The sequence below is a fragment of the Armigeres subalbatus genome, unplaced genomic scaffold (assembly GCF_024139115.2).
Source record: "Armigeres subalbatus isolate Guangzhou_Male unplaced genomic scaffold, GZ_Asu_2 Contig1564, whole genome shotgun sequence".
NCBI classification, from domain to species: domain Eukaryota; kingdom Metazoa; phylum Arthropoda; class Insecta; order Diptera; family Culicidae; genus Armigeres; species Armigeres subalbatus.
Window position 1 is genome coordinate 14,492 of NW_026942356.1, and position 13,249 is coordinate 27,740.

General features: G+C 38.5%; 1 pseudogene; it reads left to right on the forward strand.

Annotated features, from left to right (window-relative positions):
* Positions 1–12,101: 12,101 nt before the first annotated feature.
* LOC134203003 (forkhead box protein D3-like) lies at positions 12,102–13,166 on the forward strand (annotated as a pseudogene).
* Positions 13,167–13,249: the final 83 nt, after the last annotated feature.

The window sequence follows — 13,249 nt, forward strand, 5'->3', positions numbered from 1 at the left end:
TATTTTACATAAAATTGAGTCATTTTACACCACCGATTCAGGCGTTTTTCCACTTCAGGCCCATTTTCGAAACTTATTTCAAATTCGTTATGTCTTATAAGAACATTGTTGTTTTGGTAGGAGATCATTATTACAGCGTAATAGTTTTGAAAATTTTGCATCTACACGTAGAACTGGTTCGTTACTTTGAGAAAAAGTATTTTAAGCTCTTTTTAGTGGAATGTATTCAACCGTCTAAGACTAATTAAGTATTCCATTTACATTCCACCAATTATTTCCCGATAATAACTTTGCAGATGCGTATTTCCGATCACAACTGTTAGTGATCGTACTTCAGTATCTCGTACTTGGCTCGACTTCAAGTACGAGACAAGTACGAGACACTGAAGACGACCACACGGTTGTAGTCATTACAATAATATCTGCAAAGACCTCAACAAATGATGAGTGGAGATAAATGGAATTACTAATTCACCTAGACAATTCGTTACTGGTTTATACTGGTGAAAACATCTAAAAAAGCGTAGGGGTTTGGGATTTTGAGACTATTCTCCTGGTTCCTAAAATTTGGGTCGAAATACGCCTGTGCAGGTACTACTCAGTAAAGAGTTTCGACATGAAAGAAGATAGTTGAGATTGATCAGTTTTATCACATAAAACAAAAATATCACTCGAATAAACATCATCTATCTTTTTATTCAAGAAGTAACCGTTAATGTCTTGCAAGGTGATGTATATATATTATTACCTTGAAAGGAACTCGCTATTTTGACACATTATTTTGAACTTCGACAGTTTTCGAGGTTTATTATATTTTATAACAAAATATATTCGGTTCTTCTTAAAAACAGTTAACAGTTTAAAGATGTAAATGCTAAATCACCCCTTTAGGATATTAAATCTGCAACTTGCACTTCTGTACTGAAAAACAGACATGCACACAGTATTATAAATTCCATGGGAATTGTAACAGATGGCGTAAGAGAGTTGTGAGACGGCGTGGTGCCAAGATATCGACATAGGCACACGGATCGAAGAAAGCAAGAACTGCCTTTTCAGGTTTAAGAAATATCTGGAAAAACAGAACGCACCAAAATACGAATTTTCAACTCTAACGTGAAATCTGCAATGTTATACGCATTAAGCGAAACATATGGATTATATTATCTGATGGAGAACACTCAACAGCTGCACGGGTGTTCGCAAACAGATGCCTGCGGTATATAATTCAGGCCTAATTGGCCTCTGGCTGGATCTCAAACAGCGAGCTGTATCATCGTTGAACACCTTCGGAGCCGATAGCAACAGAAATTCGGGATCAGAAAGCAGGGCTGGTTCATTACACACTACGGCAAATTCGGAAACAGAAATTTATAAACAAGCATTAGACTGGAACCCAGCGGAACATCACTGTAGAGGCAGACCCAGAGGCTCTTGGCGGCGAAGCCTCAATAAAGAAGCATGAAAGAAGTCGACCATTATCTAACCACCAGCAGCAGGATTACAGCGATAACTCGAAGTAGCGCTCAGGATGGAGATCTTTCAAAGTCCGGCCCTTTGCACCACCGGAGGTGTGCAGGAATATGAAATGAGGTGGCATGTAATGATAAAGGGAAAGAAGTAATAAATGCCTATCGTTGTTACTGCATTTGCCATATGCTGCTCAAACAAGGAAGATTCAAATTCCAATTGATGCTATCCACTATTTTATTGCTGCAGATATCATCTCTAGATCAACATTTGAAAAGGGCGTAACAGCCGAAATTTATTCCTTCTGATTACAGGTCTACACATATATAGCTATATAAGTAGACGAAGAATCAGAAGGAGTAATTTAAGCCTGTTACTGCCTAATATTAGTCAAGATATATTCTACTTTCATAAGGAAGGAAACCTTAAAAGATAAATTAATTTACCAAAAATGGAATATATAGTTTTTTACTTTTAGCGTTTATAATTTGCATTTAAAGAAATCGACAATCTCACATTGTAAACAAAATTTCTCATCACCTTCGATCTAAACTAGGAAACTTGCTATGGTGGACAACCCATATGTCAGAAAAGGGTGATTCAGAGTAGGGAACGATCGATATTTTACATTGTGCAAAATCATGATAAAATACGATCAGAAAATTGATAAGTGGGGTGAAATTGGGGTAGACAAAACCAGGTATAACTTCGGAACTTCAGGAACTAACAGCTTTGCTTCGGTGACTTATTTATCAAACGTAATGTTTGCTTACGTTGTTCAGCTGCATCTTTAGAGCGAATCTAGCGCACAACTTCCGAGATTGGATAAGTTGCCTGTATCTCGTGAAACTTCGGTTATGAAAAGCGTTTCTAAGTTTTGTTCCGGATGAACATTAATATGGATCTCCAGGAGGTAGCTATCAAAAGATCAATCTGGAAAGTGATCCTATATAGCACTTACGTACACTGAGTGTACGAAAAAGAAAAAAGGCTGGCAAGCTTAATACCTCCTCTATAATGTACATCTTTTCCACGGAGAAGAATCTCTGTATTTTGCAGCAATAATTACCAAGATATTACCATGAAGAACCAGAGTACCAGTGTCTGTTCATTTGGATGTTAAAGATTCCTGTATCATAAAAAAATTTGGCAAAGATTATATCTATCGAAGCATATTCTGTGAAAATTAATCTTGCTCTGTGAACAACGTAATAATTCAATAGTTATTGAGCTGTCACTTTCAAATTTGAGACTTTAGTTTGACTGGAGAAATAAGAATCGGTCTATGTGATTCAGATATGTTTTCTTTACGCTGTCACAATAATTTGGATATCCACAAAATGTTGCTTTCCTACTGTAAAGAAGTATTCAGTAACTTAGATTAAACCACAAATGCCTAATCACAAAGCCGTAATCAAAACAACATTAACCACTTCAGAAAACAAACGTTTTTTACATGAATATTTTTTTCCCCTCCCTTAAAAATAATGTCTCGATTTTTTCTATTGAAGATACCATAATTGGTTTTATAATGGGAATCTTGAATTGCAAACCCCATTGCATTGAGAAGACTTGCAAGGGCCAGAAATCTCTAAACGGTTAATAAAATGTTGTAATTTTTATTGCCCACATATTTTGAGCATAAGAATAAACGCAACATTCATTTGATCATGCTCTTATCTCCTTAACAATCAAGGAAGCGAATTTAAACAACGCTAGTTGGTGAAAACCAACTTCATCTCATTTTATTTCCAAAGTTTTTGCCTTTTCTCGTATACTAAGTATGCGGAAGGCTATCTCATTTCTCCAAAACCGAACTTTTTATAGAAACTCCAGGAGGACCCATGAGTATTATATACCAATCGACTCAGCTCGACAAGATTGAGGTGATGTCTGTATGTGTGTATGTATATTGTGTGTGTGTGTGTGTGTGTGTATGTGGCACACAAAATGAGAGACACGTTTTTACAGGCATTTATCATTATCCGATTTGCTCTTAATGAAAGTTGCATTCGACGCGGAGATGCAGATCCCCATTAGTTCCTATTTAAAATTAGATCGATTGAACTTTGCGTTTCGGGGTTGCCATAGCCAAAAACTGTTTTTACGTGCAAAAAAAAAGCAAAAATGCTCCAATCTGGATTCGAACTCGTGATCTCTTGAGTCGGGCAGCGGCTACTACACCACAGCACCATCAATACCACGCAGCATGTGGCAAGATACGCCTGAAATATAAATCATCGAATTGGGCATATATTCGGCTACCTCTATAAGCGGCAAGTTTATCAGAGTGGGTCGAGAAAGAAAATATTAGCTTTTACCGTTGGTTATTAAAATATACAGTTTTCAATACGTTAACTTAGAGCAAGATTGCCGGTGGTGGTATAAGCCGTTTGGCAGCGCAGTATCATTTCTTGACACTTTTCAGGTCGCTACTAAACGATTGCTGCTAAAACAGTAGCGCTTGGCGGACAGGTGATCAGAAATTTAGTAGCGCGATAACAACGCTGCTATTTTACGATGAACGCTATTAAACGTCACCTGTACCGGAGATGCAGCCGCAAAGATGATAACCGAAAATAGTATTACCATAACCATCGTTAGCTTTGTTTAACACGTTCAACGCTTTCCCCGTTCAGATGCGCCTAAAAAGAAGGAATGGCAATGTGCCGTCGCGCAGATGGTGAGTCCCCCATACAAATGTTCGACCCGACCTACTGATGCGCTTAAAATTGTACTTAACAGAAAATTTTGCAACGCTGAATTCATTTTTGAAATTTAAATAGTTATCCGAGATATGCTATGCTATTAAAAACTTCCGAAATGAAGAACTTAGGATCTACAACAGCATCTTAATTCTAACCTTGAAACAGTAAATTTCCGGCACGAATTTGGTGGCATGATGCATGATTTGGAAACTAACCACTGTTAAGTGACAATATATATCATTCAATGCATCCATATCAGTTCTTTCCAAATCTTTCCCGATACAAAGAATTTAAGTCAAATTTAATTTTCCCATACATATATGTTACACCATCAACTTGATCCAAGTCACCAAAAATTAAATTTACCAACTTCACAATTAACAAGTTGAGGAATTTATCATTGATTCGTGTGCAAAATTCAAATAATATCAGTTTAACTTAGAAAAAGAACGATTTATTTTGGGTTTTGTCACAAATGGTTTCCCGCCGCTGTGGATCCAGGAATTCGACTTAACCATCGTGGCATCAAGCGGCAAAGCCGATAGTAACTGTTCTGTTTTACGCATATGCCATGCATCATTCTTTGTGGCGTTCAAATCGGCATATGGGAGCGCAGCTGGTGCAGCGCGGGAAGACGCGGGACGCATGCGCATTCACTGATCTCTTGCCGTCGGATGAATATTGCCGAAGGAAGCATCACCAACACACATCGCATTGCGTGCAGCGAAGGGGTCGTGCACTAGTTACATAAAAGCACTTCTGGGGAGGGGGTCACTGCCATTTCCTTACGTTCCATATAAATAAAAAAATGTGTGGGAAAAATCTTACATGGGGAGAGAGGGTTGAAAAACCCCAGAAAAATAACTTACGTAATTAGTGTACATTTTAGTATGTTCTATTTTCATAGCTCAGCTGGGTTGAATGTTGATCCGAGCAAATGAGATTTGGGGAAACTGGTTCCTTGGTATATATTACGAAAAAAAGAAAATTCTAACGGATAACGCGCAGAGGAAATCCCACAGTATCAATTCCTTGGATATAGCGTCTGCTGCACAATGAACTCGCGTAACTTCTAATTTTATTGAATAATTGTGTCTTTTCTATTCAGTAAAGCATATTTTCTTTTTGTGCATTGAAGCAATAGAATATAATTTCTACATATGTTGCTGTCTATTGAAACTCTGGTGGAGCCCAAGTTTGATTTACTGCCAAAGATAAAATCAAAAGCTATTTTGTTTCTGCTAACAATCATTAAAAGAGAACACTGTTGAGTACATTATCGATTCTCAACTTATGTATTTACTGTTTCTTTTTCTACATCCATCATCTAAAAAAGTTTTAGACCTGATTTTTTTCAAATATTCCAAATAATCAGATGGATTCAATTATAGAAGTACCATGAAGATAAATATGAACAATACACAGCATTAGGTTCCATTGATTTTTAGCATGGAAAAAGATTAAATACATTTTTTTATAGGCGCTTGAATTTTCTAGTATTCAAGAAATTTTTCCTTGCAATGCATATCGATACCCACACACCTAGAAAATATGAGTTTTGAAAAAAAAAGATGAGCTTACACGAGGATCGAACATAAATCCTCTGAATGAGGAGCCTATTACGTTACCACTGAGCTATCTTTGTTTGCTTGAGATATCGGTGTTCAGAGAACAAAAGAGGCTACGCGATTTGTAATAAATACCTATTTCACTTTCATCCCAAAATCAAGATTGCCAGCTGCTTGTGCATACGTGCAGTAACGCACCAGGGGAGCTATGCTTTGGTTCCATTGGCATATAATCTGAACCGATAAAAGTTTTAGTTATATCGGAATATAGAGTCATGCCAATTTCAAGGATTTGAAGTCAAAACAGTACGATTGAGTTTACATCCAAGGTGCGCTTTTGTCCATTTCGATTCAAATAAGTCACATGTAATATTCTTATTGTTTTTTGGTGCGCAGGAAGCAACTTCATAATCAATTTTAACATTTTTGTTTTAGATCACTCTGTAAATGCATTCTTCCTGGCGTTGCAAGCAAATAACCCATATTGGCACAGTACTGATATATGTAAAACATGGCTGGATAACTGTTTAATTAGTTTGTAAATCAAAATATACTTTTAGATTTTGATTTTCTATGAATATTCACTTACCTATATTTGTACCTTTTTGCTTTTGCATACCTTCTGTGTGGTTTTTGATAGTTAATTTCATTCATGCTACACATAGAGTCCTAAATCTTGAACTTCGCTAGACCCAATAATTTGGAACATTCATAGTGACAGCATGTCTATTAGAAATTCAAATGAAAAGCACTCAGTTGCTGTAGGAGGAAAATGAGGTTTTGGTAGGCTTCGGAGAAAATTTTTTATTTTTGGAAGTCAGTAGAAAAAGTATTCAAACTTTTCTATAATCCTAGTATCTTTTAGATAATTTAATAGTCTTAGTTCGATCATTTGACAAACTACAATGACTCAATCCAGAGGATAGAAATGTCAAAACGCATGATGTTACAGCAGAGTTCTGAATGCGAATTATTTTTCTACAGCTCTGCCTAATAGTTTTGTTGTTTTTAATTCAACTAATAACAGAGTTAAAGCACTAGTTGTTACTAATACTAAATGATAACAAAATTTCGATCCATTCTGTATAATAAGTTGCACTGCATCTAGCGCTTTACAAACTCTGTTATTAGTGCAATAGAAACGGCACGAATTAGGCAAGAGTTGTAGAAACCTTCGCTCCTAGAAGTCCTCCACATATCACTTTTGAAATTTAACCTCTAGAAATGAGGTTGATGATATAAAACTACTGAATTATCTAAAGCTTATATATGCCTAAATGATCGAAAACATTCTTGCTATAATCCATATACTTCTGCAAATTACACGAAGGCAAGCAACGATTTTCCGAATTTTCCGATATAATATTATCATTCCACGATATAAAGTATTGCTGTATGAAACTCAAGAATGCTGATTTTTAGTAGTAGCACTAGCTCATCACGCGTTATCTATCAGATTTTATTACTTCAGATCGTAAAGAAGTGATCTGATAAATAATTTTGAATCAGTTTAGAAATTAAAATATTCAATTTTAACCAACATACATTTCACTTAGAAAATATATTAAGCTCTTTTAGTAGGAGATATATTAAACCGTCTAAGACGAATTAAAGTACTGTCCATTTAATTCCGCACCCAGTTAATTTTCGTTATCTTTGCAGATCGTATTTCGACCACAACTGTGGTCGTCTTCGAATGTCTTGTATACGGCTCGACTTCAGAGTCGAGTCGAGTCAAGCTGAACACTGAAGACTGACCACACAGTTATCAGATAATCTATCTGCAAAACATATCTACAAGACAACAGTAACTGATTGGAAATAAATGGACAATACTGAATAAATCATCCAATCATACCCAATTGCTGCGAAATTGCTTTCCGGAAAGCTGGCAATTGAGTAGAATTCTGCCTAGATTTTTTTGGTCGGATCAAGTTGCCTATAAATCTTGTTGAAAAGTGTTTGATGATAATGACAAAATGGAACTGCTCATCAGCATAAAATTTACCTTTCTCGTCAAAAATGTTTCATTCCCATAATGAAATCGATTCCTTTGGCTTATTTAAGATTAAACATTCCCAATTAACCTATATTTTTACGCTTTTCACTAAATGTTTTAAATTTCAGAAACAAAAATCGAAAAAGTGCTGTTTTTTAAGATTGACCCGATTTTAGAATTGAACATCGAGTGAATTTTTGCAGACCGGTTCACACATGCTTTTTACGTTTTTCGGTTTTTGTTTTCGATTCAATAAAGATATTTTAAGTTACTAGATAAAAGATTGTCGCTTCGAGTTTCGCTTTGTTCTTATTATTGAGACATATTTGGGTATCAAGCTGTCAAATCGTATGGATTTTTCAATAACTTTGACATTGGCTCCCCCTATCATCATGACAAAAGATGTTCCGGACAGCGACGATAACGAAACAAACTTTATCTTATAACTAAAACATCTTTTATTGCCCAATTTAATCAGGGGAGAAAGGCGGAGCACTGAATCCCTAACACCAGCGTAATGCAACATCTGGATTTGGCTCTATTTTAAACGCAAACAGCTTGATATTTAATTCTCTACTACCTTTTTTGTTAAGACGAGGAGGCAATTTTATGCACACTTTTGCAACGATATTTTATCAAGGTTAAACACTTCAATCATGCAGCAATAAAACGATGTGGGATGCTTGAGATACCTGCTTGATTATGACGAATCCAAGTAATGCGAAATAAGAAGAAGACTCCGCGACGGTGTTAACTTTGACAAATCCTACAACACAGCATGGGAAGATCATTTTAAAATGCTTACAATAAATTCTAGACAAATTGTAATTAAGAATCTGAAGTTGATGTACAGATACGGAAAAAGTTTCTGAATTATATATTTAGAAGCTTATCTCAATTTTTTGTATATTTTCCAATAATGTATCTATTATAAAATTCGGAACTTTCCGTACCGTACATCAATCAGATTTTAATTACAATTTGTCCTAGAGGTTAACATTATAAACATTTTAAAATAATCTATATGATCTGCTATAGAAGATTAACATAATCATCGTATTACTGGATCCATCCATAAAGAACTTCAAAAAAGAATTTGTTTGCATTAACTAACCGAATATAAAAATGTTCCACATTAACTTTTGATTGCGCTCTAACTTACCGGTTTCCTAGCTTCGATGCAGAGTACACGAGCTCTGTTCATGAGTGACAGAGCGTATGGGGCCCTTGGATTTATGCAGTTAGAGGCTTAAAAATATGGGTTCTTTGGGAAAGATTGTTAACCTTAAATAAGCGAAAGAATCTGACTGAAATAATGAAACGAAATACAATTTTGACTGGAAGAGATCATCTGAATTTTTTATTGCTATATGAAGAGATCATGTTATTCAAAACAACAATTTCGAAAAAAGCTAACTTATTAGTTGGATGATGAGAAGTTTCAGCTGGATTTGGCTTCAAACGGAAAGCACTCGAAAGTTTGATCGTGGAAACATTTGATTATTCTCACCACCGTTTTTTGCTTTTCTCGTATTCAAAGCAAACGATACGAACTTTTCCAGAAGAAGTATGTGTATGTGCATGTGTGCAAAAAACTGCTCATTTTTCGAAATCCTGTCCTGGGCAGATTATTTAAACAGCTTAAATCCTGTCTCATTTGTTTCACATTAAAATCAGCCCGAACTCACTATGGGCTCAAAAGTTGTATAGCCAAAATACACAAATTTTTATACTATGCCTGAAACTCGATTTGTGCAGGTGCACAACCTCATGCACATTTTCCGGGCATAACCTCATCCGATTTTACTTGCAACGTAAATTGCATCCGGCAGCAATTATAACAAATTTGAATTTTCAAATTCATTCTATCTTTATTTACGAGATCTTAGACTCTAGGGCAGTTCATCTGGTGCTAAATAAATGTAGAAAATATGTCTTATTCACCAATTGTTGGCTGGACTTTTCGCATATATGTTTTATCAACTTCTTTTGAACGAGCGAGAAAGGCATCATCACCACTAGGTGGATTCAATAAGGGTTTTTATTTGTTAAAAAGGGTTAAGGTAGGTATATTCATGCTGCGTCGCCGATAGTAAAAACCAATAAAAGAGCGTTTTTTGCCGAACTCACTGGCGTAATCTTAGAAGAAACAGCTACCGCGAAAGTGGGGCTCTAGCCCAATGGACGTTGCTTTCGTTAATTTTAGCTTCCCCACGACGATGGACGACGAAATACCTGCCGTGTCTCAATTCCAGTTTTGGATTTACCGGAAGCTTGGTAGCATTCAATTTCCGGAACTCGTGAGCGAAGAAAACTAATTAGGGGCGAACTGTTCTATCTCACGATAACAAACTCATTGCATCTCGAAGCCGAAATACCAAGCACTAATTTCGCGTGGGATATTTTTGTCACAATAATAAGCAGAAATACCCATTTGCTTCCTAATTCTCATTATTCGACATAATGGCTTGAAACCCGTGGCCAGGCTGGCCGAAATGTATCGATCTAACCTTTGCAATTTTTAAATGCTGAAACATTTGAATGTTGAACAATTTCAGAAATTTAATTCAACTAATCGCCGCTTCTAAAAATCGTTCCACGTGTTATTAATCCTTATGCACACACTACTGGCTGTGAAATATTATTCTGTTCCATCCTGACAGCTAATTGAGTCTACACACAGTTAACTTTATGCTGTTAAGATACTTCTTGGCGAAGCCCCTAAAACAATTTTATTTTGTTATTCGACAGAAATCCCAGTTTCATCACCGTAATCCCCTTGCCCGATTCCTTCGCCCTTGAACGAGCTTACAAAGATGAATTACGCATTCAACCAAACAACTTTAATTTATTTATTTGCCAATCCATTAATGAATAAACTATACATGCATCGCTGTTGGGGAAACAATCCAACCCATCCTATTGACGCAGCGCGATACGATTTGCTCGATTGCTCTTCGACCGCCATATAAGCGGCAATCCTGTCTGGCAACGACGACAGCGACGACGACCGAGAGCCCGATTTACACTTCCCCGCACTCTCCATTTTGGCCAAACCGCCGTGCATTGTTTGTATACTTTTCACCTCTCTCGCTCGGCTATGCGTAGTCTTATGCCTTCTCTCGCGGTCAAACATTGGTTTTTCTACCACTGGAAACCATCAGCTAAACGCTCACGATTATATTGCCCACGAAGGTACGCCTTCCCTATACTTAATGTCCCAGCAGCAGCGTGGTTGGAAGGAAGAGAGACTGAAAAGAGGGCGAAAGTTTTATCTAAAGAGCAGGCATGGTCGGACACAGTAAATTGATGGAAAACAAACTTGCTCAGTGTTGCGCTGCGTTCGGTGGGAGGAGAGGCTGGTGTGCAAAGCCACACCGAAGCGAAGAAGGGAGAAAAAAGAGTAAATATGCACAGAGAAACCATTGCTTTTGCGCAACAGCGGCAGTATGAGTAGTGAGGATCAGTAAATATTGTGAGAGTGTAAGGTTTTTCCTTTTGGTAGCTTTTGCTTTAGACAGTTTTTTTTTGTAGTTAATATTTGATCCCACGGTCAGCTTGAAAAGCTCAGCAGATTGCCTCTCGTCGATCTCTACGGATCCACAAATACATGCTTATTCACGCGGAGAGAAAATTGTGCATTGCGTGTGGTGAGAAAGCGATCACCATTGAAATTGCGCTTTGCTCAATCTCAACATGCACAGCTCACTTCCATGTTTTGACTTTTCACTGGCGACTGCTTGCATACGGCAGGAACTCCCTGATGTAAAAGCCACTTACCCTCATTGTTGTTTTCTGTTTCTCTTCTTCTATCTCCCCCAAGGTACAGAAGATTCATATTTCATGTTGTTTTCGTCATTCCTTCTTTTCGCATTAAACTTCTTAATGCTCACTTTTTTTGCTTGCTTGTTCGCTTATTTACCTCCCTTTCTGCCTTTGCTTTAACATATCATTACACATTTCAACACCTTCCGGGTTGTTGATTTGATAAAACGATCGCAAACAAGCAAGAGAACGGAACGTATGCGTTACCAGGGAGCTGGATTTCGCGAGTAGTCTCATTGTTAGACTCGCGACGTCCCGTGTTTGTGTTCACTCTTCCTCATTGAGCAGTATGAATCGGTCATAATGATTCCAACAGTTTTTGATATGGGCGCTTTTTTCGTATATCGAAATAACACTGAAATGAACTTGAGAGAATCGGAGGTTATATTTGAACTTGCGATTTTTATCGCAAATCAATTACAATAATGAGAACATGATGTGTTTACGAACATTACAAACGCTTCGGATGATCCGTCAATTCGCCGGTAGTTCCTAATCGTTCCAAGAAACAATCTGAAATTTTGCGTACAGTTGTGCTCAGAAAAAATCCTAGCGGCCTTAACGACCATCCCACCCAAATCATACGGTGGTACCAAAAGCCACCTTACTCTTACATCTCGCTTTGGCATGGCGTGGCTATCTGGAGCTCGCCGGAAAAGATGCTCCCATTCGGTAACATCTACAAATTCATTACCAGACCGGTTTCCCCATACTACCGGGAAAAATACTAACGCTGGCAAAACTCACTACGCCACGTCTGGCTTTATGACTGGCATTAAAGGTGCCAAGAAGACCAGATCGACCTGGCAGGGGCGCCACTGGGCTCTCCATCCTCAAACCTTCGACATGTTCGAGAATGGAAGTCTTCTCCGACGGCGAAAACGCTTCAGGTTGCACAAAACCGGCGAGGACATTCTGAACTAAGAACTGGCTGAAACATCGTATCAGCGGATATTCCTGGCGCAAAACTCCGGTGCCATTGCGCATACTGTCCCACGATGGATTTACCCCATCCACCGGCCCATACTTCACTCCTGGCTAGAGCCCCGCTCTCCTGTGTCCATTCCAGCTTAATTTCCCCTATTTCACCTGCTGAAACCTCCCACCGCTTCGGCCTAAACAGGCCTTTGCCAGCCAAAGCCTAACTGACTCCAGACGGCCGGTCTACTCCCATTACTCTCTGTGCCGAAGAAAATCGCCAGGCCCATCACGACTGACTAAATCACCTGGACGACAATCCTCAGATACCGGGTTACTCCTCCAAACGCCAACCCTCCCACCTGCCAGCACCTCTGCCCGGAGCGAATATTCCTCCTTTCTTCCCGTATCCACATCCTGCCTTGGGCAGCTGCTGACTTTCCGGTTCACCCGATACGTGGTGGCACCCCTCGGTGCAGTCCGCACCCTTTCACTTCCACCACGCGTCCTATCACGGTCTAACGCTACCCCCACCAAGGAGCCGGCATTGGAGCAGGAGGCCGAGGTATCCAGTGCGGGCAGTGGCGGCGGCAGCAGCCCTACGCGAACAGGTGCAATAGACACCGGAACCGGTTTGCCAGCGTTGTTGTCGATGCCGGTCACCACCGACCTCAATAGCTCAGACACGCACTGCGAACGGTGTGAAAGATGTGACAAATGCCGTGCATAGAGAGCCCCATTTGCCGATAGAAGGCTGTTTG